The sequence below is a fragment of the Martes martes genome (genome assembly GCF_963455335.1).
Source record: "Martes martes genome assembly, chromosome: 9".
NCBI lineage: Eukaryota > Metazoa > Chordata > Mammalia > Carnivora > Mustelidae > Martes > Martes martes.
The window spans coordinates 117,861,352-117,883,534 of record NC_137896.1 but is presented as its reverse complement, the minus strand read 5'-3'; the positions used below and the strand labels follow the sequence as shown (position 1 = coordinate 117,883,534).

Here is a 22,183-nt window from a genome sequence, read left to right as displayed (position 1 = left end):
CGCCGCCTTCATCCCCCTCACCCCCCGGTCCTCCGACCCGGTTCTCCCGGGACTCCTGCCACGACCCTCCCATTGGCGGCCTCCCGGTTCCCTTTGCCGCTGATCCCGGCTCCGTCCGAGGAGCCCGCGGGGGTGGGGGGCGGCGTAGGGAGAGGCGCAGGTGCGAGGGTCTCGGGCACCTGGGAGGGCCCCTCCGGGCCCTCCCTCCCCGGGTGGAATTAGCCACGTTGGGAGGAGGAATCCCACATCCCCTGCGGGAGGGGACAGAGTGGCGAGGTAATTGTTCTAAAATCTCCTACTTGTAGACTGCGTCAGCTTTTAAATCTTTTCCCCATTCAGAATCTGATACTGATTCTCTTCGTTCTCATTCATTCTTTAATTTATTAAACAAACATTTATTGAGCGTCAGCTAGGTGTCTGGGCGTGGGAAGAGCAGGAAGACAGCGGTTAAGACAGCAGGCTGGGTTTATAGGGGTGGAAGTCTAAAGAGTAGCAACCTATGGTTTTTAGCTCTTCTTCCTGCCTGGCGTGGAGAAATTGGTCGTCTAAGTGTCAGGTTTCCTAAAATCAGCGTCCAGAACCTCATAGGGCTGGTGGCAGGATCCAGTGAGATAATGTTGGGGAATGTCTCTATAAATCTTATGACACTGTGTGAGCGAGGGATTAGCATTAATTTGCACCAGTCTGTTAGTTACTTCATTCGTTTAACAAACAGAAATCCTTAAACTATTTCATGAGATCTGGAGTAACAACCTGGGTGTGAGTCCCCTTTCTGTCAACTGTGTGATCTTCAGCAATGGACCTAACTTCTCTGAGCCTCTGCTTTACCATCTGCAAAACGAGGGTGTCAAATGGTCTCCTTAGTGTGAATGTACCCAGTGAGATACTGTATGTGAAAAGTGCATTGTTCAGTGTAAATAAATGTTGGCTCATGTTGTATTTAGGGCAGATACTTTGGTTTCTAATTCTCATTGCAGCATTTCTATTTCTGTGGCACTTTTTTCCTGTAATATTCAGTTCAGCGTGTGTCCCCCTGGGGCTCCAAAGCTTCTGTTACCTTCCTTCTGAGATGAAAGAGTGAAGTGGAGCAAGAGGGGCCCGGAGGACTGTGTGTTCTGGACACGTGATCAAGCCATGGCTCAGGTCCTGTGACCTCTGCTGTGCCTGAGGACCCTGATCTCTGGCCTCCTGTTGCATCCTGGTCCCGGAGCACTCTGCTCAGGGATTCTCCTTGTCCTGGGCCTGGGTATTACCCTGCACTTCTGAGCTCCAGGCCCTCCAGAGAAGAGGTCATTGTGTCCAAAGGTTAAGAGTAATGAACCTTTCCCCCTTCATGGGGGCAAAGCAGAGGCTGGGCAGTCTGCATGCATGCAAAGAGGGACCCCTGGAGCTTCCCTGGGGTGCCCAGAGGGCTGGGGGCCCACTGATGAGGAAAGGGTGCGGGGAGAGATACTCAGAGGGGGTGGTGCTCAGAGAGGCCAGGGTACCTGGGTTAATCATCACTGTGGCTCACATAAGGCCCCACCAGCTGGAAGCAGACTTAGCGTGACAGAAGGGTTTGTGAGGCTGAAGACACAGGCACCACAGGGTGTCCACAGCGTGCGACCATGCTGGGCACAAAACGGTTTCAACACGTGATTGAGACCCCAGAGCCTGGCAAGTAGGAGGTGAGACCCCCCTCTTCCCCATGTTGGTCTTCTGCACTGATTCCTAGAATCATTTCTCATCTGGACTTCCCTCCACCCTGGGTTTCTGTTTTCCCTCTCCTCCTTCCCATCATTTTCCTGACCTTCATCATTGGGCCCGGAGTACCAAGTTCAGGCTAAATCCTTGGATGGTGTGTGTGTGTGTGTGTGTGTGTGTGTGTGTGTGTGTGTTGGTGTCCCCAAACCTTGTGCCCGCTGCCACTCCCACCTCCAAATCAAGAGGCATGAGTGAGGCCTGGGCTTCCTGTCTGTATCCTTGTGCCCCCTTCCCTCTAGTTGTCTGGGTATGAGGCAGCCCTGCCAATCACAGAGAAGTCAAACCCACTGACCCAGGTCCACTCTGATCCCATGCTCCTCTCACCGCTCTCTTCATGTCCTTCGCCCTCTGTTGGATCTTTGTGTTCTGCTCACTGAAGCCCTTCCTGTCCTCTGTCATGCGTTCTGACAGTACTCGCCGCACCTCCGCTAGGGACCAGCAGAACTTAGTTTTCAGGGAATTGTACCCTCCCCTGGGCAGGGGTGGGTACCCATGCTATCTAGAGGGGGCCCTGGGCCCACCCCGGGAGCTGGTGGCCTTTCTCCCAGGTGCCTTCTGGAAATCCTGCGGACATTTGAGCGGGCTCATCAGGTGACCTATAGTCAAACCCCGAAGATCGCTGCCCTGATGAAGCAAGCCAGCACCAGGTGTGTGGAAACGTGTCAGGAGTGGGGAAGTGGCGTGGGTGGGGGACTGTCCTGAGAACAGCGGAGACTCTACAGGACTCCTTAACACGGTGAGGGGAGCAGGTCTGCGTGGTGGAGGGGCACGGTAACCTTTCTGTTGGTTTACACCTGTGCTTGGCCGTGTGCCTCTTTCTCTGATCCCTGATCTTTTCTCACTGCGGTATCTCCTCTCGTGTCCTGACCTCTGGCCCGTGCTCAGCCTGGAGAAAAAAGGCCGCGTGTACCTGGTTGGCTGGCAGACCCTGGGCGTCACTGCCATCATGGATGGAGTGGAGTGTATCCACACCTTTGGTGCCGGTGGGACCCCAGTCCAGACTTTCTTCCTGGCTCCTCCTGAATGCAAACCGATTTCCTACCCCCATCGCCAGCCCACGGGGGTTCCTCATTCGATGTCCAGACTGTCCTATTTGGATAGGCATTTCAGTGAAATGCTCCTTGCTCTGAACCCCTACTCAGGCCTTGGTCCCTCAACTCCCAGCCCTGCTTAGCTGTGGCCTCCCATGTGTGTGACACCTCACCCTACACCCCACTTGGCACTTTCCTCCAAGACCCATGAACGGTCCCCCAAGCCTAGAATCTTTCTTTCCTGTAAAGCCCATCACTCCTTTCTCCCTGTCCTTAAACTTTCCAGACTACCGAGATGTCCGCAGCTTTCTCATTGGTGATCACAGTGATATGTTTAACCAGAGGACTGAGCTCCTCAACCGGGTGGGAGGATGACGGGACATGGGGGAGGTTGTGAAGGTGACTGGTGTGCAGAGAGTGGGAGGTGACGGGAGGTGGAGACAGGTGGGGGAGTAGAGCAGGGCAGACAGTCCAGGGAAGGGAATATGGGTTAGAGGTCGGGAGGCTTTGGGGGAGCACAGGGAGGGTGGAAGGCTCTGGATTCTCCCTCTAAAGCTGGCTCTAGTCCAGGGCTCTTCCCTCAATTTGGTGCATCATCTTGGGCAAAACACTTGACCTCGTTGAACCTCGGTTCTTCCATCTGTGTACAAACACGCTGTGTGAGGGGTCCTGTGAGGCCCTCTGTGGTCTCCAGGTCTGCGTGCGGGAGTTTTTCATGAGGGGGGGATCCCCATCTTCTTGTGCCCAGGGTCCCCAGTTCTTCTCCCAAGAGGACTTCCTGACTTCCATCTTGCCATCCCTCACGGAAACCGACACTATGGTCTTCATTTTCACCCTGGATGGGGAGAGGGAAGGCGGGAGCGGTGGGGTGAGCAGATGGAGGCAGGGGAGCGACTCGGGGGAGCTGTCATTTTTCTGGGTCTTAAAGCACCTGCTCCGAGGCAGGGAGAGGGGCGCGTGTCCTGATGGGACCGCAGGGATCAGGAAGAACAGCTTTCATCTCTGGTGCCTTCCCCTCTCCTAGACAACCTCACGGAGGTGCAGACGCTGGTGGAGCAGGTGAAGGAGAAGACTGCCAACATCCAGGCCCTGGCGCATAGCACCGTGGGGCAGACCCTGCCGGTGAGGGTCCAGCCTTGAGGACGGAACCTGGGGTGGCAGTTACAGCAAGGCCTTCCTGGGGATGCAGCTCTGGCTCCTCTCTCTCTCTGTTTCTCCAGACCCCTCTGAAGAAGCTCTTCCCCTCCATCATCAGGATCACGTGGCCACTGCTTTTCTTCGAATAGGAAGGGAGCTTCATCCAGGTATGCGGGATGAGAGGGTATTATCTGTGCTGAGGGACTCAGAGGGGAAGGGTTCCAGAAATTAGAAAACTCAAGGCTGGGGCGCCTGGGTGGCTCCGTGGGTTAAGCCTCTGCCTTCGGCTCAGGTCATGATCTCAGGGTCCTGGGATCGAGTTCTGTATCGGGCTCTCTGCTCAGCAGGGAGCCTCCTCTCCGCGCCCCCCCCACCCACTTGTAATCTCTGTCTGGCAAATAAATAAATAAAATCTTAAAAAAAGAAATACAACCCCTCAAGGCTGGAGGGTGGAAAGCTTTGCTGGACTCCCAGAAAGCCAGCTGGGCAAGTTCTTGTGTTACCGGGTCACTGGTCAGTGTTTCCAAGGTAATGGCTCAGTTCTCTCCAGGAATATATGAAAAAGACAGGCCAGGCCACCAGTCACCTGACAGATACTCATTTGTCCCTTGTTTCAAGTTCATTGTTGATGTTATAGTCATCCTCACTATACAAAAGTCTTTAAGCTATATCCTTGCAAGTTCACTATGCTGAATTCACTGCAGACAAATTATTGATATTGTCTGTAATATAATGAAATTATAATTTCACTAGTTTTCACTAATTATAATTTATTATAATATTTGTAATTATTATTTTACTAATTATAATTTCACTACTGAAGCACTGATAATGCTTAGCAAGACATTATCAGTACAAGCACTGACAATAATCATAGAAATAATGATCATTGTGGGTACACTTTGCAGTTTGGTCTGGAGAGGGCACTGGGACATCTGAGTGTTAGTTCACCTGTGCTTTGTGGCCCAAGAAAGAAGGCAGTTTTGCATCTGTGGTTCCTCCGTTTTCTCACCTGACACCTGCCCACCATCCACGGGGCACAACCAGGGCCCTGAAGGGTTGCGCTGGAGAGATGTGGTCTCATCCGTTATTCAGATCACCTCCTCCAGGAAGCTTCCTGACTTGACCAAACAGCTGCCATGCTTTCTTATCGGCACTCAGAACTCAAAGGAAGCCCTTCCCCCTGAGCCAGGGGGTCCATGCTCCTTCCAATGCGTACCTTTGTCTTCCCTTCCAAATGGTGTTCATTGGTCACAGCTCTACTTTTGTGGCATACTTTCCACATTCGTTGTCTCCTTTGACATCTCACATCTTCTAAGAAGACTTCTCCGATGAAACCCACATTGTCTAGAACCACATTTCATCTCCGATGAAACCCACATTGTCTAGAACCCTCCTTGATGTGAGATACCTCAAGGTTCCAGGTTCCACTGTGCCGTCATCATACCTAATACACACGTAGGACTCTGTACTTTACAAACTATTTCTTTTATAATATCATTTCTCATAACAGGTTCCTAAGGGATGTAGGTTTTTCCCCCCATCTCAGATAAGGAAACTGAAACTAAGAGATTAAGGCATTGTAATCACAGCCACGTGGCTAAAGCAGGAGCCAGGACTCGAACCCTGGTCTTGTGACTCTAAGTCCGTGGTTTATTTCACTTTACAGTACAAATTTCAACCATATCCACGAATTGAGCCAGATTCTTTTACTCATTCATTCATTATGCACCTATCACGTGCCAGGTCCTATTCCAGGGATAGGGGATATAGTAGGGAATGTTAACCTGTGATCTTTTGAAAAAGATCTGTGTTTTTAAAGAAAATTATAATTATAGTAGCAATATTTTTATTGTAAACACTTTAGAAAATACAGAAATCAAAAGGAGAGAAGCATCCATAATAACCTTCTTCCAGGGGCGCCTGGGAGGCTCAGTGGGCTCACTGAGCCCCAGTGTTCTCAGGAGACTAGAGGATCTAAGGGATCCCTTATATTCCTTAAATTCGACCTTGACTGTGCCAAGGAAAAGAATAAATCTCAGATACAAATGCTTTTTTTTTAATGTTATGAAAACAAAACACCCAGTTTCCCATTTCAACACATATCCTTAGAATGGGGTGCCTGGGTGGCTCAGTGGGTTAAAGCCTCTGCCTTTGGCTCGGGTCATGATCTCAGGGTCCTGTGATCGAGTCCGCAGGGAGCCTGCTTCCTCCTCTCTCTCTCTGCCTGCCTCTCTGCCTACTTGTGATCTCTCTGTCAAATAAATAAATAAAATCTGTTTAAAAAACAAAAACAAAAAAAAACAACCTTCTTCCAAAAACCCACTTAGACAAATTTTGGAGAATGTCCCTCTAGGCTTTTTTATGTATATGTAAGTATGTCAATATATTTGTACAAAAATAGGACCATCTTTGCCATGCTGTTTTTAACTTGCTTCTCTTCACTGGAAATTATGAACACCTTTCTGTACAAATATATCCATATCATCATTTTTTAAAAGATTTTTATTTATGTATATGAGAGAGCGAATGAATAGGGGGAGGGGCAGAGGGGCAGAGGGAGACGCGGACTCTCTGCTGAGGGCAGAGCCCAACGCAGGGGCTAGATCCCAGGACCTGACGTCATGGCCTGAGCTGAAGTCAGACACTAAGGTAACGGAGCCACCCGGGGGCCCCTAAGTCAAATTCCTGTGATGACTATGGAGATTGGCCGCTTAAAGACATATATTGGCTATTATTTTTTTTCTTTATTGTGTTACTTCTTCATGCCTTTTGCGCATATTCACCCATTCTTTTGGGCATATTTAATTTTTCCTTACTAATTTATAAGAGGGAGTGTATATAGCAAGGACAGTAGGCTTTTTTAAATTCCTGTTCTATGTTTTCCTCTAGTTTATGACTATTTTTTATCTTTCCATTGTTGATGGAGAGATGTTTTCTTTACATTTTTACATAGTCACATCAATCAGTCTTTTTCTGGTGTGTATAGCTTCTGTCTTTTGCTGGATTCTGGTTTGTATCTTTCCAAATATATTGCGATTGTTTGAAATAAAGAGGCTTCCATTAGTAAGTCTTTAGTTGCAGAAATATCGTTGATGTAAACTCCTCCCACACTTTTATTTTGAAAAATTTTCCACCCTACAGAAAAATTGCCAGAACAGTGAACACCCATACAATTTTCCCTAGATTCACCAATCTTTTTTTTTTTTTAAGATTTTATTTATGTATTTTACAGAGAAAAACAGCACATAAGCAGGGGTAGTGGCAGGCAGAGGGAGAGGAAGGAGGAGAAGCAGGCTTCCCGCTGAGCAGGGAACCTGACATGGGGCTTCCTCCCAGGATCCCAGGATTGAGACCTGGGCCTGGGCCGAAGGCAGATGCCCAACCGACTGAGCCACTCAGGCACCCCTAAATTCACCGATATTTAACATTTTGCCACATCTGCTTCATCCCTCTTTTCCTCTGAATTATTTGAAAGACACTTGGAGATAAGGTGACATTTGACACAAATTACTGTGTCCCCTAAGAACAAGGACATTTGTCTACATAACCACAATATAATTTTCACACTCAGGAAAAAGGACCGTGAGTATGATTATTGAATATGCAGACTGTATTCAAATTTCCCCAATTATCTCTGCATTATTTTTATTTCCAGGTCCAGGACCCAATCAGGGAGAATGCGTTGCACTTAGTTATTAGGTCTCCTTAGTTTTCTTTAATCTAGATGAATTCTTTAGCTGTTTTCTGTGTCTTTTATGACATTGATAGTACAGGAGTCTGACCAATTATTTTCCAGAATGTGCTTCACCTTGGATTTGCCCGATGGTTTCTTCATTATATTCAGGTGACGTGTTTTGGCGGGAGTGCCGCAGAGATGAGGCTCATCGATGAGTGTATCACATTGGGAGATGCCTGGTGTCAGTTCATTCCTTTACTGGTGATGTTACGTTTTATCACTTACTCAAAGTAGTGTCAGATTTCTTTTCTTTTTCTTTTTTAAGCTTTTATTTATTTATTTGAGAGAGGCAGAGAGAGAATACGAGCGGCAGGGGAGGGGCAGCGGGAGAGGGACACGCAGACTCCCCACTGAGCAGGGAGCCCAATGTGGGACTCGATCGCAGGAGCCCAAGATCATGACCCGAGCTGAAGGCAGAAGCTTAACCAACTGAGCCACCCAGGTGCCCTGGTAGTGTCAGATTTCTTTGCATCCTGTTCCTTAGTGATCTTTCACCTAATGGTTTTAGCATCCACAGATCATTCTTGGTTGAATCCATTTATAACTATGGTGGTTTTTAAATGCTGGTTTTTCTATCTTTCTGTCTACATTTACTAGTTGGGATTCTTCTGTAAAGAAAATCTCTCCCTTCTCTCCCCACCCCATCTACATTTATTCAGACTCAGTGTGGAGTCATGAATTTTTTGTTGTTAAATGTGTTTTAACCCATTCCTGTCATTACTGATTTTAATACTCAAAATGAGAGCTCATTCAAGCTGGCCCCTTTGTCATTGTGACATGGTCACATTAGTGTTGGAACACTCTTTGCTGTGTTTCTTTTTGGAAAAAGAAAAAAATGCACCTTTTCTCGAATGCAGAAGAGTAGCGTATGACAGTCTTTTGTGCCTTGTGTTTTTTCTTAACAAGGTATCTTGGAAATCACTCCGCTTCAGTTTCTAACTCTCTTAATTATTATTTACCTGTGTGTGTGTGTATGTAGATGTGTGTCTCTACAGTAGTGTCCCCAGCCATCTATGTAGGAGAACAGAAATGTGGTCCCAGGTTCACCTTGTACTTTCCTAGTTCCAGTCCTGGCTGGAATCCGTAATTTTCGAGGAGCGCTGGTGCTTGTCCGTGGGGATCGGTACAGCAGTCCTGCCTTCTCACGGTTGTGCTTCCCGCAGCTTCATTTACCCTAATCTACTGGTAGTCCAGAAGCAGATGACCCCCTTACGGATCGCCAAAGGGTCGGTAGTAGTCTAACCCTATGTCACGATGCCTACGTCATTCCCGTCCCTCCATGTCATGGAGCAGCCATTTTGTCATCTCATATCGTCACCAGAAGGCGAAGGATGAACACAGTACAATAAGATACCTTGTGAGAGAGACCCCAGTCACATAACTTTTATCATAGTATGCTGTTATAATTGTTCTATTTTATTATTGGTGGTGTTCATCTCTTACTGTGCCTAATGCATGAACTCATCTTTATCGTTGGAATGTATGTAGAGGAAAAAATGGTATGTGTATGGCTCCGTACTGTTTGCAGTAGCAGACATCTATGGGGGGCCTGGAACTTAAGCCCCGGGGTAAGTGGGGGCTGCCGTATTTAGAAACCTAGGTGCTAGGTACGCTCACTGCTCCTGCTGACTTTGCCTCTAAGCAAAATTCTTTGGTAGAAAGAACAAGGAAATACAGGGACACCTGGGTGGCACAGTCGGTTAAATGTTGGACTCTTGATTTTGGTTCAGGTTATGACCTCAGGGTCATGAGACTGAGCCCCACATCTGGTTCCAAGCTCAGCGTGGAGTCCGCTTGAGATCCTCTCTCTCCCTCTGTCCTTCTCCCTGCTTGCATGTGTGCGTGTGCGCTCTCTCTTTCTCCTCTGTCTCAAAAAAGAAAGAAAGAACGAACGAACGAACGAACGAGGAAATACAGTTGATCTTGAACAACATGGGGCTTAGAAGCACTGGCAACCCACACGGTTGAAAATCCCTGTATAACGTTTGACTCCCCCAGACTTAACTAATAGCGTATTCTAGACCAGAAGCCTTCCCAATAACATAAACACTCAATTAACACATATTTTTTAAGTTGTATGTATTATATGCTGCATCCTTACAATAAAATAAGCTAGAGAAAAGTAAATGTTAAGAGAATAATACAGAGGGGTGCCTAGGTGGTTCATTTGTCAAGCATCTGTCTTCTGCTCAGGTCATAATCCCAGGCTCCTGGGATCAAGCCCCAAATTGGCTCCCTGCTCTGCGGGAAGCCTGCTTCTCCCTCTCCCACTCCCCCTGCTGTGTTCCCTCTCTTGCTGTGTCTCTCTCTGTCAAATAAATAAATAAAACCTTAAAAAAAAAGACAAGAAAAGAAAACCATACAGAACATTCATTTATAGTACACCACACTGTATTTTTGAAAAAAATCTGCATATAAGTAGACCTGTGTTGTTCAAACCTTTGTTGTCCAAGGGTCAACTGTATATGATTTTTTTCACATAAGTACATATATAGAGATGTATATATACATACATATACATTTATGAATGTTTATATGTTCCCTTTCCTGTTTTCCCTTAATGAGAACGTTGATTCCCAACATCATCAATTTATTTGTCCATTTCCTTAGTCCTACAATAAATACCCATTTTGAAATTGCCACCCTGATACCACTATCATCAACAAACTTACCAAGAAACAGTCAAGATTTCTTTGCAGTTCTTTTTGTCTAATGACCATATTCCACAAAAGACACATAAAGTGTTCAAAAGTCACTAGGATTAGGGCGCCTGGGTGGCTCAGTGGGTTGAAGCCTCTGCCTTCGGCTCATGATCTCGGGGTCCTGGGATCGAGCCCCCCTGAGATCGATCCCCGAATCCGGGCTCTCTGCTCAGCGGGGAGCCTGCTTCCGCCTCTCTCTGCCTGCCTCTCTGCCTACTTGTGATCTCTCTGTCCAATAAATAAATAAAATCTTTAAAAAAAAAAGTTACTGGGATTAAATTTTTTCCTCTCTCTGTAGTTATGTTATCAATATGATATATAGTGAGTTTCATTTCCTTTTTTTTTTTTTCATATTAGAGGGTTTTTTTTTTTTAATTTTTATTTTTCAGAGAGAGAGACAGGGAGAGCACAAGCAGTGGGAGCGGCAGGCAGAGGGAGAAGCAGGCTCCCCGCTGAGCAGGGAGCCCAATTGCAGGACTGGATCCAGGGACCTTGGGATCATGACCTGAGCCAAAGGCAGACGCTTAACCAACTGAGCCACCCAGGTGTCCCTGAGTTTTGGTTTTCGATATCACTTTATCTTTTGAATATGTAAAACATAACGTGGTTTAAAGTCAAACTGTATCATAAGGAGATGTCCCATCCCCTTCACTCTTCCTTCCACCTGTTTCCACTCATCCCTGCAGGTAAACAATTTCATTAGTTACTGACTTGCCTTCCTATGTTTCTCTTTGCAAAAAAAGCATATTTGTATGTACTTTGCAATTTTTTCTTTTACAAGAGGCACTGTGCTATGTATATTCTTTTGTGCTTTAATGAGATATCCTGAAAATAACTCCACTTGGGTTTATGAAACCCTTCCTCATTATTGTTTACATTGGTGTGTAGATTGTACATGTGCAAGAATGATTGGGGCAGTCTCTGATGTAGGGCATTTGGTTGTTTCCAGTGTTTTGCTATTACCAATAATGATGCGATGAATATGCACGTGTTTATGTAATGTAGAAGTGTATCTTTGGGTAAATTCCTAGACGAACGAGAGCTGGATCAAAGGATAAATACATATATAATTCCATTAGATACGGCAACATTTCCCCTCGGAAGGATTGTCCCATTTTGCTTCTTGTACCAGCAATATAGGAGAATGCCCGTTTCCTATAGTTCCTTTTTTAAAAAAGATTTATTTATTTATTTGAGGGAGGGGAGGGCGGAGGGAGAGAGTCTTATGCGGACTCTGCACTGAGTGTGGAGCCCAGCATGGGGCTCAATCAGTGACCCTGAGATCAGGACCTGAGCCAAAACCAAGAGTTGGATGCTTAACCAACTGAGCCACCGAGGCACCCCTTCCCCATAGCCTCTTTAAAAGCATTCAAAAGCTTTTGAATTTTTGCCAGTCTGGTAGATGAGAAATTCTATTTCTGTGTGGTTTTCATTTCTATTTTACTTATTATGTGTTTGGTTGAGCATCTTTTCACATGCTTAAAGGTCTTTAGTAAATCTTTTTCTTTGTGAACTGTGTGTTCATGTAAATACATGAAATATACTCATTTTCTAATGGTACTGGGGTCTGTATGCCCCCTTGATTTTTAGTACTTTATTTCTATTTAAAGATATATTTATTTGAGAGACAGAGAGTGAGAGAGCACAAGCAGGGGGAGCGACACGCAGAGGGAGAGAGAGAGAAGCAGGCTCCCTGCTTAGCAATGACCTCGATGCTGGCCTTGATCATGACCTGAGCCGATGAAGGCAGAGGCTTAACTGACTGAGCCCCTGATTTTTTAGTACTTCATAAATCAGGGGCATTAGTTCTTTCTTTCTGATATGCATCGTGAATATTTCATTTGGGTTTTAACCATGCAAATGTCTTTGTTTTAATTCTACTGGGATAGATCTTATTAATCCTTTTTTTTTTTTTTTAGATTTTCTATTTATTATTCATTTGACAGAGATCACAAGTGTAAGCAGAGAGAGAGAGGAGGAAGCAGGCTCCCCGCTGAGCAGAGAGACCGTTGCGGGACTCGATCCCAGGACCCTGAGACCATGACCCTAGCGGAAGGCAGAGGCTGAACCCACTGAGCCACCCAGGCGCCCTATTAATCCATTTTTTGTTGAATCTGGACCTTGAGGCACAAAAAGCTCTCTGCTACCCCCAGGTTGTAAAGGGACTCCGCCTGTGTTTTCTTCTAGTACATGTTTCTTCTAATAAAAATGGTTTCTTTTTTCTTTTCCTTCTTTTTTTTTTTAAACACTTAGACCTGCAATTCATTAGTTTATTCTTGTCTATGGGTTAAGGTATGAACCCAATTTAATTTCTTTTTACGTGACTATCAGATTGTCTCTCTCCATATATATAAAATTTATTCGAGAGAGAGAGAGAGAGAGAGAGAGCGAGAGAGAAGGAGCTGGGGGAGGGGCAGAAGCAGGCTCCCCGTTGAGCAGGGAGCCCCATGGGGAGCTCTATCCCTGGACCCCGAGACACGACCTGAGCTGAAGGCAGACGTTAACCAGCTGAGCCCCCCAAACGCCCCATCTCAATACATTTTTAAAATTCATCTTTTCCTGAGTGATTTGAGATGCAACCTCTATCAGATACTTAGTTCCCATGTGCACTGGTTTATTTCTGGACTTTCTGTTCTGTTCTACCAGTCTGTCTATTGATGTGATGATGCCATTCAGTTTCAGTATAGAGGCTTATTGTGGGCTTAATATTTGAAAGGTTAATGCTTCTCTCACTCTTCTTTTTAAGGATTTTTCTAGGTACAGTTGCTGCCTTTTTTCTACATGGACTTTAAAATGAATGTGTCTGGATTCAGATTATGTGCACTTTAAAATATTTTTGTGTTAATGATAGTTCATGGTACAAATGGTTATTTGATGGTCAGTGACATAAATGATATAACCCAGATTTGACTGATCTCTTTCCCACAGGGCAGTCTGTGTACTGCATACTAGTTAGCTTTATTCTGATTGGTCAGAGTTCTGCGGCACTCTTTTTTTTTTTCCCCCCAAATGAGCCACAATATCTTTTTCTTTCTTTCTTTCTTTTTTTTTTTTCACTTTTTATCTAAATTCCTGTTAGTTAACATACAGTGTAATGTTAGTTTCAGGTGTATAGTATCATGATTCAACACTTCCATACAACCCCTGGTGCTCATCACAAGGGCACTCCTTAATCCCCATCACCTGCTTCACCCTCCCACCCCCACCCCTGCCCCCACCTACCTCCCCTCTGGTAACCATTGTTCTCTGTAGCTAACAGTCTGTTTCCTGGTTTCTCTCTCTCTCTCATTTTCCCCTTTGTTTGTTTTGTTTCTTAAATTCCACACACGAGTGAAATCCTATGGTGTTCATCTTTCTCAGACTGACTTAGTTCACTTATCCTCATAGTCTCTAGCTCCATCCACATCCTTGCAAATGTTCCTACTGAGTCTTCATGTCCTTGTCAGTCATTTGTTAAGTATTTTCACTATACCCTCTGCAAGGGGTGTGTGTGACCTGCTCCTTCTAGAAGGCCAGAATAAGGAGGCAGAGGTAGTGGTAGCTTGTTCCCTAGCCTGGCAAGGACCCAGTCACTAATCCCCTCGATTCGTTTTCTGGACTCTTGTTACAGTTAGATGCAAAGTGCAGTAATAGAAGGTTATATAAGGGCAAGAGATGAGGGCCAAGGACAGGTGGTCTTTCACTCACAGTACCGTGTGTTTGCACAGTGTTTTAGTATTCAGTGTGCTTTCATTTACACTATCTTATTCCCCCAAGGAGATGATGGTGGCCAAGTAGGGAATGTCTTCATCACAGACCAGAAGACCTGGATTTAGGTCCTAATTCTTCATGTCACTGTCCTATAAACTTATTCAAGTGGCTTCTTTTTTTCTTTTTTTTTAAGATTTTATTTATTTGTTTGACAGAGAGAGACATGGCGAGAGAGGGAACACAAGCAGGGGAGTGGGAGAGGGAGAAGCAGGCTTCCCGCGGAGCAGGGAGCTGGATGCAGGGCTTGATCCCAGGACCCTGGGATCATGACCTGAGCTGAAATGAAGGCAGACGCTTAACGAATGAGTCACCCAGGCACCCCTCAAGTTACTTCTTTTTATTTTTTAAGATTTATTTATTTATTTACTTGAGAGAGAAAGAGAGAGTACAAGCGGTGGGAGGGGCAGAGGGAGAAGGAGAGAAAGAATCTCCAGTGGGCTCCCAACGCAGGGCTCGAGCTCCTGACCCTGAGATCGTGACCTGAGCCACACTCGAGAGTCGGCTTAGCCGACTGAGCCACCCAGGTGCCCCTCAAGTTACTTTACTTTTGACCTCTAGTTTCCACAGATGTAGAAATGGGGATAAAAAAGCCTAGTTCGTTGGGTTGTTATAGGGGTTAAATTGAACTAATTGTCAACAAATGTGTATTGATCAATAACCATGTATCAGCCATTATCAAAAAGATTGGGGCTCTGGAGCAGAGTAAGACACCATCTCTGCTCCAGGAGCCTTTGGTTTAGTGGAATGAGTCCCAGGACCTTCACTCCTCCCCTGTCGGGCACCTGGGGGGCAAAAGGAATGTTCCGATAAGTGCAAAACCCTTCTGGGCAAGAACTCAGGGAAGAGATGTGTGTCCTGGGGGGTCAATACCAGAAATGTGTGACACCTGCAGGTTTGCCGGGGACAGTCCTGCTTTACAACTACCGTCCTAACATCTGAACTCAGGGCTGGTCAAACAAATTCCATCTGTATTTAGGGCCCTGGTTTTTGATCCCTGGATCCCTGTCTGACAGTAGGGCCCTCTGCACCCTGTTGCTCTCCCGTCCTCTCATTTCCCAAACCCCCGTGTGCGTGTGCCCTGTTTAGAAGTTCCAGCATGAGCTAAGCACCAAGTGGGTGCTGAATACCGTGAGTACAGGGGCCCACGTGCTTCTTGGGAAGATCCTCCAAAACCACATGTTAGACCTGCGCATTCGCAGCTCCAAGCTCTTCTGGAGGGCGCTGGCCATGCTGCAGGTAGGCGGCGATGGGACGTGGCCGGCTGGGGCCTGGCCTCCTGCCTGGGCTGCCACGGAGCTATGGACGTGGGTGGGGCTAAGGGCTGACTTTCCTCCAGCTGTTGTCTTATTGGGCTCATCCTCTCCTCTAGGGAATGCATGTGCATGCTTGGGGCATGCCTGTGAGATCATAACTATCAGACAATTCTTTGAGTTACAAGTATGGGACAGACACCTAGTTCATTCTGGTTTAAGCTAAACAAGGCACATGACTGGTTCATGGAACTCGGGTCCCAGGATAGCCAGATCCCAGTACTCTAAACAGTGTACTCCAGAGAATGTCAGCCTTGAACTTTCTTCTATGTTGCTCTCCTTCTCAGGCAGCTTTTCTCCAACAGGTGGCAAACTGGGCCCCAGCAGTGCCGGCCCTGCTTCCTACCAATTTAGCAACCCGGATGGAAGGAGAGTGTATCTGTGCCCGTGATTCCCACGCATGCCTGGGAGGAAGGTGGCTTGTCTTGGGTCACATGCCATCCCTGAGCTGGTCAGTCTGCCCAGGCCTGGCTCATGTGCTCTCCCTGTGGGATGGCACTGGAGGAAAGGGTGGGAAGTGAGTCTCAGTCAAACAGCCTGGCCTGAGAATGGAGGGACAGTAGTTTTCTGGAGGAAGGTCAAGGTGCTGGTACTAGGAGGAGGAGGACTGGCTGCTGAGCACGTAGCACAACAGCTGGTCATGAAAGGAGGGTTGCTAGGTTTAGCGAATAGAAATACAGGACAGATTTGAATTTCAGGTAAGTAAAGGATTTTTTGGGCATAAGTGTATTTCATACAATATTTGAGGCGTACTTACAGTATTTTTTTCATTATTCACTTGACATTCCTATTCTTGGGTATCCTGTATTTTTATTTGCTAAATCTGACAACCCTGTGGAAAGGGAATCAATCAAAGAGCTTTAGTGAGGACCCACCAGGTCCCTAAAACCTTCTCAAATCAATAGAACCAACCAACCAGAAAAAGAAAAGTGCATTATGCTCTTTAAGATGCTGGGGTTGGGGTGGGTAGGGGGAATCAGAGATCTGTCTGATCCAGGCCTCGCCATCGCAGAGTGGCCCATCGGAGGATTACGTGGAAGACTGAAAGCCAGACCAGAATTCGAGCTTGCCAAATACAGCTAGACCCAAATCATCCAAAATGGCAGCAACCACCCATATGTGGCTACTGAGCCCTTGAAATGTGGCTAGTGTGTCCGAGGAGCTGAACTTGAAGTTTTGCTTAAAAACTGAAGCAGGGTAATTTTCTTCATTAAATGCAACTTTATTGTTTTGGTAGAACTACATTTTACTTTTACATCGAAACTCAGTACCTGAACTGAGATGAGCTGGGATTATAAACTAGACACTGGATTTCAAAGACATGATACAAAAATATTGTAGAATATCCTACCGATAATTTTTAATATTATTGACATGTTGAAATAATATTTTAGATCTATTGGATGAGATAAAACATGTTTAAAATTAATTTCCTGTTTCTTTTGCATTCCACGTGTTTCTTTTTTAATGGAGTACTAGGAAATCCTAAATTACATGTGTGGCTCGCATTATATTACTCTTGGGCAGTGCTGAGCTAGTGGAGGGGAGAGGAGGGTGACAAAAAGGAACAGATTTGCCAACGAGCCACCTTGGCAGGGTATAAAAGAAGGATAGGGTTGAGGAGGAAACCGCAAGAGTGAGTTCAGTTTAAGATGACCAGCCTATGGGGTTGGAGGCACACGGCTGAAAGTGTGACCAGTTTGCCATTAATCCTCCAGTTTAACCCAGCCAATCAAAGCCCGCCACTAACCCTTTTTCTTCACACCTGGGGGTTGTGAGTTTGGGATCACCTATGGGGACCACTTCCCTGCAGCCTCTGTGGCCAGTCTTCGGGATCCCAGGCGCCTGCCTCCCACTCTCCCACTTGTTTCTCCTCCTCCACTCTCTTCCCCCGCTCCCCCAACTTTGCCTTCCAGCCGGACACTGACCTTACTGCTTCTTCCACAGCGGTTCTCTGGACAGCCCAAGGCTCGATGCATCGAGACCCTCCTGCAGGTGATCCACTTCCCCCAGCCACTGTCGGATGACATTCGGGCTGCTCCCATCTCCTTCCACATCCAGCTCGCACACGAGAAGGAGCAGGTATCTCGCCGGCAGCTAATCATTCAGCAAACATTTACTGAGTCCTTAGGACTTAGGACTCAGTGTATCAGGAATCTTGCTTGGTACTGGGTTTACAAAGTTAGAGATGTTCTGCCAATGAGCTCCCTGTTTTTCAGGGCATTGTGATCGTGACAAGGAGGCACAGAGGTGCGGAAAGGCTGCTGCAGGGGTGCAGAAACTGGGTCTATTTAGGAGGGGAGCCAGGAAAGAGGGGGAAGGGCCTCTGAACTGGGTCTTAAAGGATGAATAGGAGTTTTCTGGGTCCGGGGGAAGGCGTCTTTCTGTTCTTAACCCATCTGACTACACTTTCTGGTCTTGATAACTCCCTTCTGTGCTTGCATCCAACCTAGTGGCTTCTGACTCCCACACCGAATGCTCAGGCTCTTCCGGGGCTCTTCGCAGATGGCCTCACTCTCTCTGGCTTCAGTTCTCCCTGCCTCTTCCCCACAGGTGATCCCGGTAGCTTTGCTGAGCCTCCTATGCCGGTGCGCCATCCCCGAGGCGCAGGCGCAGCTGGCTGCCGCTCCGTCCGTCTGTGAGGCTGTCCGGAGCGCCCTCTCTGGGCCAGGTCGGAAGCGCGGCGCGGACCCCCTGGAAGGCCCAGAGCCTACCCCGCTGTGAGCTGCTATTTCTGGGCGGGTGAAGCCCTTGGAGGCGTGGTGGACTCGCAGCACGGGAGGAGGACAGGCCCAGTTCCCGGGGCCACCCGCAGCCCAGGGTGGGGGAAAAGCGGCTCTGTGCTTTGGTGGTGGGTGGTTCTTGCCCTTGACCCACTGGCATATTCTGATTTCAGAAATGAAACGAAATGCCTTGTTTGGGAAAGTTAACCTTCCGATCTCAGCAGATCAGAGTCAGTAAATTAAAGGTGGGCCAAGACGGGTGGCATGGGTTGGTCCCAACAACCGGTTTATTTCTTTACATCCGCCCTGCCCCTCAAACCCATTTCATTGTCCACTGATCCAGACCTTATCCCAGCACCTCTGTATCCCTCATCTCCAACATGTGGATTTGTGTGAGCGCGCACCTGCACACACCTTCGGCTCCTGCACGGACTCATACACGCAGGGAGAAGTGGGAACCTAGGTGATTCCAGAGGAAGGGGGAAAGTTGTATCCCCAACATAGGACACCCAGAGAAAGGATCCCAATTAGGGAGGACAGCAGGCTCCTCATCACTAGAATTGAAAGCTACATCCACAGAGTAGACCCTGAAGTGAGAACTGCTTCCCCTGCCCTAGTTTGTAAGGGGGACATACGGAACTCTGGGGGTGTTGAACAGCCTCTGGTGGTGGGGTGCGACGAACACTAGAAACCCGGGTCCGTCCATTTGAGACCTCAGCTTCGGCTGTTGGGACGTGGGGAAGGCAAACCTTGCCCATCGCAGACCCATTCCAGCCCTTCAGTGCCTAGGGCGTGCGACTCTGATAAAAGAGAGCTGGCTCCCCCTTGTGCCCGAGAAGTACACAGGTAAAAGCTCTGGAGTTCCTTGGAACCTTCGGGCAGTAGGGTGACCGCTAAAGAGCCAAACAGATTTTGGTTTTATGAGGATAGAGTCACCAGCCTTATAAAGGCGGCTGGAAGCGCCCCTAAAATGTCTGGGGGCCTCCATCCTCTATCGGAGCGCTCTTTCCCTGCCATACATTGACATTTATATTGGACCCGAGATCCTTAACCAGGGCCACTTTCTTCAGCCACCACTCCCCTGACTTTTCAGTTTCATCCCTTTGTTTTTCATCCTCCACAAATGCCTCTTCCTAACTCCATAGCTCAAGATGGGTAAAGTGAGGAAAGGGTCCTGCAAAAGATTTCTGCTTCTCTTTACCTAGAACTCTCCTGCTTGTTTGCATTGGGTAAATTCCTCTTTCTTCTCGGCATCGTGAGCAGGGTCGTCAGAAGAGGTACCCAGCTCTCTAGCACGGGAGAGGGCAGAGTACCCCGTTGATGCTGTTGATGATGCCGGCCTGCAGTAGCCTCGCTCCCAGATGTGGGATGGGTACGGTTCAGGGTCCGATTTCCCCAGTATTGGGTGCAGGAGGACTCTAGAAGTCCAGAGGGTGTTTTGTTTTGTTCTGTTGCCAAGTACTTGGATGGTGCCGTAGTATCAAGTCAATTCAAGTCTTGTTCAGTTGTGTGTGATGTTCAGGTATAATGAACTCGATGGAGTGGCAGCTGGGGGAGATAAAGACGGCTAAGGTCTGATCCCCACCCCCTAGGAATTCACAAGCACAAAAGAATAATTCCAATACAAGACAGAGAGAGTTGAAATGGATTAAAGAAGCAGGCTTATTTGGGGAGATTACGGGGTAGGCCAAGAGTCAAGGAAAATTTTGGAAGAGAGGAGGCTGGGGGGTGCCTGGGTGGCTCAGTTGGTTAAGCGACTGCCTTCAGCTCAGGACTTGATCCTGGAGTCCCAGGATTGAATCCCAGGATCGAGTCCCACATCGGGCTCTTTGCTCAGTGCGGAGTCTGCTTCTCCCTCTGACTCTACTCCCTCTCATGCTCTCTCTCATTTTCTCTCTCAAATAAATAAATAAAATCTTTAAAAAAAAAAAAGAAAAGAAAGAAAGAGAGGAGTTTGGGGTGGGGAGAGGGAACATCCAAAGAAAACCTGGGAATGTTTGGACACTTGTACTGATATGTGGTTCCAATATCAGGGAGTCAGGTCATTGTCAATGGAACCTGACCTCTAGGCAGAGCTAAAGAGGTTCAAAGACTTTTTAGAATTATCCAGAGACAAATGGTAGGGTGACAAGATTTACCATAATTTTGAATAAAGCAAAGCAAACTTCCGAGGTTAAGAAAGCTGTAATCTATTATCAACACAAGGCAGCAGTTGTGCTGAAGCGATGAAAGGATCTATCCCAGGAGATTGGGTTGGATTGTGGAAAATGAAGGAAACAATTTCCTGCTATATTCATTTGCTCAATCAAAAGTAAGCAGTGAAGGGTGGGAGATATTTGGATATTGCATATACTTCAAACTTAATATATTAAAGACTGGAGCCCAAGATCTCTCCTCCCAATCAGCCATTCTTTTCATAACATAGGCGGTCTTGAATATTAAACAGGCTGGGCCAGGCACATGGGACAGTAAGGCTGAAGGAAGACATTGGGACCAGGTAGGAGATCACAGGGCCTCGATATGACTCCAGGGATGGGCCCTACAGCACAGCAAAATGTCTAAGATCCAATCCAAATTCAGCTATGGTTTGGACGGGGGGGTCCAAATCCTAGGCACTGAACCTAGGAGTTGTGAAATGCTTCCATCCTGGAGGAGAGAAGATTCGGGCTTACGTATAAACTAGAGGCTGGTGTGCTCTGGCATGGGAGGAAGAGACAGAAAGGGGAGCCAGGAGCATCTTGTAATGCCAGAAAGTAAAGAAGCGCCCATAAAAACAAAAGGGACCTAGAAATCAACCTGAGAGAGCTCCCAGTGGCCAACGTTGGAACAATGTGAGCAACAAAAGAAATAATGTACTGGACTGTAACACAGAGTTCAAAATAAGGATGCATGAGTTCATACGGATAGAACAAAATAATTGAATAAATAAATTAGAGGAGGAAACAAATCTTCCCTACACAAGAATTCCAAATAACATAGGTAGATATACCCCACTGCAAGAGACGGAGCTGAACAACCCCTTTCTCCTTCCGACGTAGGCTATACATAGGGGTTCGCTTCCAAAGAACGGAGTATGGAAAGAGAAAAATGATAGCTTCACTGGGGAGAAACCTGGCAGGCACTCACTACCTTGGCCAAGTAATGAAGATTGAAAACACCAGCTGCTATCATGTACTACCTGAGAGGATGTAATGAGAAGGTCATGTCGCCTCTGTGGTATTTTTCCCAAAGTACATAACCTCAGTCTAAGCCTCCAGAAAACAGAGAAACCCAAATGTAAGAACCTGCCTGCCAGTACTCCTCTAAACTGTCAAGGTCAGAGAAACTGTCACAGACCAGAGGTGACTAAAGAAGCATGACAACTAAATCCAGTGTGGGCCCTGGGTTGGATGCCGGACAGAAAAAGGACTTTAGTGGAAAACCTGGTGACACCTGAATGGAGTCTGGCGCTCAGTTAAAAGTGAATGTGCCAGTGTTAATCACATAGATTTGACACGTGTACCAAAGTTCTGTAAGATGTTAACATTGGGTGAAACTGGGTGAAGGGCGTATGAGAACTCACTGGGCTCCCTTTGCAACTTTTCTGTAAATCTAAAATTATTCCAAAATAGAGTTTATTAAGAAAATAAAATTCCTGGCCATAGTAACCTATATGTGGAAAGGGGTAAATATAATTAAAATATTCAGAGGGCCTTGACAGAGGTTTTAATTTAAGAATGATACATTAAGTGTGTATATTGCATTTTAAAGGGGTTGCATTAAAAAATGGGGTTGGTGGGGCGCCTGGGTGGCTCAGTGGGTTAAAGCCTCTGCGTTCGACTCAGGTCATGATCCCAGGGTCCTGGGGTCGAGCACCGCACCTGGCTCTCTGCTCAGCAGGGAGCCTGCTTCTCCCTCTCTCTCTCTGCCTGCCTCTCTGCCTACTTGTGATCTCTGTCTGTCAAGTAAATAAATAAAATCTTTAAAAAAAAATCTACACTCAAAACTCCAAGCTTGTATGGCTTTGTTGACAAATTGTACCAAATGTCGAAGAATCAAATAGTTTCAA

At 46.8% G+C, this 22,183-nt stretch overlaps 1 pseudogene across 1 annotated transcript; it reads left to right on the top strand.

Annotated features, from left to right (window-relative positions):
* Window positions 1-327: 327 nt before the first annotated feature.
* On the top strand, window positions 328-20,523 carry LOC308349012 (glucokinase regulatory protein-like; annotated as a pseudogene). The gene is made up of 8 exons (XR_013968498.1): window positions 328-1,667; window positions 2,292-2,390; window positions 2,629-2,726; window positions 3,799-3,896; window positions 3,995-4,078; window positions 15,189-15,338; window positions 17,360-17,494; window positions 17,966-20,523. The product of XR_013968498.1 is annotated as a glucokinase regulatory protein-like (transcript).
* The last annotated feature ends 1,660 nt before the right edge of the window (window positions 20,524-22,183 follow it).